This window comes from Amborella trichopoda, chromosome 7 (genome assembly GCF_054954075.1).
Source record: "Amborella trichopoda isolate Santa Cruz 75 chromosome 7, AtrichopodaSantaCruz75HAP2 v2.0, whole genome shotgun sequence".
Lineage (NCBI taxonomy): Eukaryota > Viridiplantae > Streptophyta > Magnoliopsida > Amborellales > Amborellaceae > Amborella > Amborella trichopoda.
The window spans coordinates 2,615,929-2,620,807 of record NC_142342.1 but is presented as its reverse complement, the minus strand read 5'-3'; positions in this window follow the sequence as shown (position 1 = coordinate 2,620,807).

Here is a 4,879-nt window from a genome sequence, read left to right as displayed (position 1 = left end):
CAATCTATACTATTTTTGAAACTTTAAATTTTATAATTAAAGTTGAAAATATATTTTAAAGTTATCACAACAATTTCCGATATTGAACCACATTTCTCAGCACTATTTGAAAGTGCGCTTCACTTTGATTGCTTAGAGTCTCGGCTCCATACATTCTGTAAAAATATCGCAAATATATCGGACTAGGCTAAAAAAATCGGAGTGAAAAAAACATGCATGTTTAAAATAAAATTAAGTAGAAATTAAAATAAAATGAAGTAGAAATAAAAAAATAAAATGGTAAGTTGCTGATAAATATACCCTATGAATTTTCTCATTAAATGCTTTAACAAACATCACACATACTTAGTACATAATACAAAAAAAAAAAAAAAAACAATGTGAGATAAGTAGAATTTAGTTGGATATATTCATTTTTCTCTCTGTATGGTGACCGTCCCTTTATAACCATAGTTAAGCAATAGGCAGATGTACACCTTTTTTAGTTAGACGAGCAACAAATGCAGTAGACTAAGAAGAAACACAGAACAAGAAAACGAGCATTACGTAGAGTGCTATAGAAGCAAATACAAAATCTTCCATAAAGAGACACAGAGTGAAAGAGAGAGCACGGTTGACACAAACCCTAATCCAAGATTTCCAGTCATGAATTAAGTTTGGGGATTGAGCTCTAATCTAGGTTGTTTTTTTTTTTTTTAAGCTTTTGTTTGAGGGATTTAAGATGTATAAATTGTGATAACCTGGGTCTTTAAGCCTTATTTTGGATGGATTTTTTGGTGAAATTTTGCCAAGTCAAATTTTGGAGATTTTTTATTCAATGGTTTTTATGGTAATTTATTCTAATTTGATTAAATGGATTTGAACATAAACGCTAAGATAATAATAAACCTTAACAATATACTTGCGGATAAAAAAAAAAAAAAAATTAGGGATTTTTTTTTTTTTTTTTGAAATAATGTACTTTTAGAAATCATGGAAATAACTATTACATAAAACAGGAAAAAAGTTTTCATCTTTTAGAAAAAAAATAATTATAGGCGAAAAAGTCAGTTTTTTTGGACCGATTTTTTCATACATATCAATAAGGCGCATTTTAAACGTTTATGTGAAAAAAAAACGTATTTTTATATATATTTTCAAAAAGTCGTAGTTTTAAATGTTTTTGAAAAAAAACTTTGTATTTTTTAAAAAGTCGTGTTTTAAACGCCTACTTGTTAACTATGAACTTCATAGTAAAAAATTCCGGTGATGGTTTGCAAATTTTTGCAATTGGCTATAAAATCTCAGTTAAAAAAATTGTGTAGATCTGGTGGATCTATGAATAACTTAGTTATACAGTCTAATAAATATAACATAAGACAGTTCATTCTTATTGAATAACATAACATTTTTATATTCACTTCCTCTGTAATTTCCAAACTTTTTGCAAGGTTATATCTTGGTACAAGTCTCTTTCTCTCTCTCTCTAAACGACACCAATCATCTCTATTCTCTCTCTAAACTTTTCTCCAGCTATGTTTAGTCTGTCTGTTTCTGAACTTTTCACCAGCCATATTTAGGTTTTGACACAATCATTTGTGTCTCCAAAAGCAAGAATAAGTGGAGTCAAATGGGTCCACAAATGAAGCCTTTTATCCCTTTCCCCTAAAGCCTCTCTCTCAAGCTACATACCATGTGCTTTATTGTATCAAATGTCTTTTTCAAGATTAGAAGCTCATTTTTCCAAGGATTAAAGCCGTTGAATTTGACCCCAATTTTAGTGGTATATGCAATGCCATTGTAGCGTTTTGTTCTTGATGTATTTGGGTGGGCCTTCCACAATGATCTGTCCTCAACCACTCTCTCTCTCTCTCTCTCTCTCTCTCTCTATTTTTGATAATAAGTTCATAGAAGGGTATACAGTATTTGGTGGTGTTTGCAGGCCAACTAAGCCTTAATCATGGCATAAGCACTGAGAAGATTATTAATGGACTCTCTCTCTCTCTCTCTCTCTCTCTCTCTGGCATAACAAAGGTCCCCCATCTGATGGAATCATTACCATTCTCTCTCTCTCTAAATATATCTTATGGTTTTGCCCTCTCTCTCTCTCTCCTTTGTTACAATACTACGTATAATACGATGTAAAAAATTCTCTTCTCCCCCTATGTTATAAAATACGTACAATATGTTTTGTGTGGCTCTGCATGCGACATGCTTCTCTCTCCTTTGATTTGTATGCTTTATTTATTTTTTTTTTGTCGAATTTTTTATCACATCCCTCCTAGGGGTGGCAATGAACTCAGATCCAACCAAAGGCGTGAGGGGTAGACCCAATCCGAGTCTAGGCATGGGTCTAAAAATTGGATCCGATGGGTCGGATCGGAGTCTAAATCTTGGACATAAATACTATTCGGTTTTGGATCTATCAGGTAATATTTTTAGAGTCCCAATTTATTAAATATATTTAAATATAGTTAAATAATATAACAAAAATATCTCCCATATCGTTTTTCAAGTCCAAGTATCGTTCCGGTTGGACCTGGACCCAACCCGGCCCATTGCCACCCTTAATCCCTCCCATTCACTGTATGTATGCTCTCTCTCTCTCTCTCTCTATCTCTGTGATATGGTTCTGCATTCCATATGTTGTATGTGCATTCCATATGTTTTATGTGATTTGTTTGCTATACGTGTGTTTTGTTTGTGCGCGCATTGTGCTTATGTTTACATAGTAAATATGATACATCTCTTTTTCTTTTTTTTTTCCTTTTTTTTTTTCCGTTTGAAAAAAGCTTATATAAGGTGACAATCTTATTTGTAAAAGTAAAATTGTGACGTTCTATACTATTCACTTGAATTGGATAACGTAGATTTAGCGGTCTTTCAAATATGCTGCCTTATGAAAATTGCACCCATTATGCACTCGGAAAATACCATAAATTTACATATAAAAAATAAGGTGGCTTTCATGATCTTCAAAGTGTTGATATGAACTCTCTAAAAATAGAAGACAAGGATTAGGTCCCAAATCCTTTTTTACCCAAGAAATTTATCAAATTACTCATGGGAGATTAACAATTTAATATTATTTTTATATCTTTTGATTTAAATTCAAAATACCTATAAAATAACACAGTCTTAAGTTGAAATAGTTCCAAAAGGGTAAGTGGTTAAATGGTTCATTTGTTGTAGGTATTTTAATAAATTTTAAATTTTTAATATTCGTGATTGTTGAGGTCACGATGATAGACTTACAGGCTTTTAGATCTTAGTCCATCATCAAGATAAATTTGGGAGGTGAACTAGGGGTGGGATTGGGTCCGGTCGGCCCAACCTTGTCTGGGTCTTGACCCCTACAATGGGCCCAATAGGTCGGGTCTGGGTCAACTTAACCTTAACCCAACCCTGGTCCAGCTTGGATTCTTACATCAGATTGGGTTTGGGCGAGGCCAACCCAACCCAACCCAAATATAATAGCATGAATTACATATAAATAATATTAATTATATAGTATAAAGAATAGAAAAGAATTATATGGATATTATTTTATAGACCCGGACCCAAACCCGACCCAACCCATTCCCACCCCCAGGGAGAACACAATAAATAGGGCGGAGGCCATACCTAAACCCTACCCTATTGTAGGTGGTACTTCTCTCTCTAAAGCTCAGGTGGTACTCTCTCTATCTCTCTAAAGCTCTGCACAATGATCTGTCTTCAACTATGGGGATTTCCTTTCCCTAAGAAATCATGACAGTAAGGAGGTCACTCTTTGGTGGGGGTCATAAAGGGAACAAGACAGCAAAAGCCCAAACCAAGGACCCCAAATTACAGAGTGGATGGAATAATAGCCATGAACATTAATCCAGACCTTACCTGCTTTAGTAGTCAATAACTCTGCAATGTGGTCTCCACTTTCCCTCTCTAGGTGGGGTTCCTGGGATTGTAGTACTACCAATATCTGGACAAAACAAAAATGGAGACTGTATCTTATGCTCCTGTGGGAGCATATACTGTCTACTTACTATCTTTGGGAAAAAAAACTTGTTTGAAGAATTTTTGGATCAGAACCATATAATTATCTTCAAAAAGAAAAAATATATTTAACATTTTTTAAAAATTGGATATGGCCTTCTAAAAAGTTGGATGGTCTATGTCATATTTTCTATGTTTTATTTTTCAAATTTTTTAATTGGCAGATTCTCTCAGCCTAATTGCCAATCTGAATAGGTGATTTACCGATCCAAATTGGTTTCCAGGATGGCTAGTTTACCCCATAGATCTGGGATTTTAAACACCGGTTTACCCTTTTAAAACTATTTTAAAGGCCGTGTATATTTTGACGACTATTTTTAAATTAATTCAAAAGAGATGGGTAAGAAGTTGAATGGTTGATTACTTATATTTATTTTGATAAATTTCCTTCTTTTTTTTTTGATTGATCATTGGGTTGAAGAGAATACACACCAAAAATTGAGGTTCAAAAAACATTTTCGTATCGAGATTTATCCAGGGGAATAAATGGGCAGTATGCTCCTACAATAGAATAAAATCTCGACTCAAAGGTATATGATAGAATGTAAACCTTATTAAAATATATAAGATTGAAACCTTAAATTGAAGAATTAAGGTGCACTTTAAAACTCTATCAGAAAAGGTTATTTTGATAATGGAAAACTATCTAATTGATCATCTCTGTCAATTTTCAAGATTTTCATACGCTCGTAGATCTGCTTGATTTGAACTATTATTCAAATTTAAAATTTTATAATTAAAAATGAAAATAGATTATAGAGCCATCAGGAAAATTTTGGACACCAAAACGGCATCTTATGACCAAGTTAAGTGCATTTTAGGACAAAGTTTAAAGGTATGTTGTACTCTGATAGTTGAAACTGCA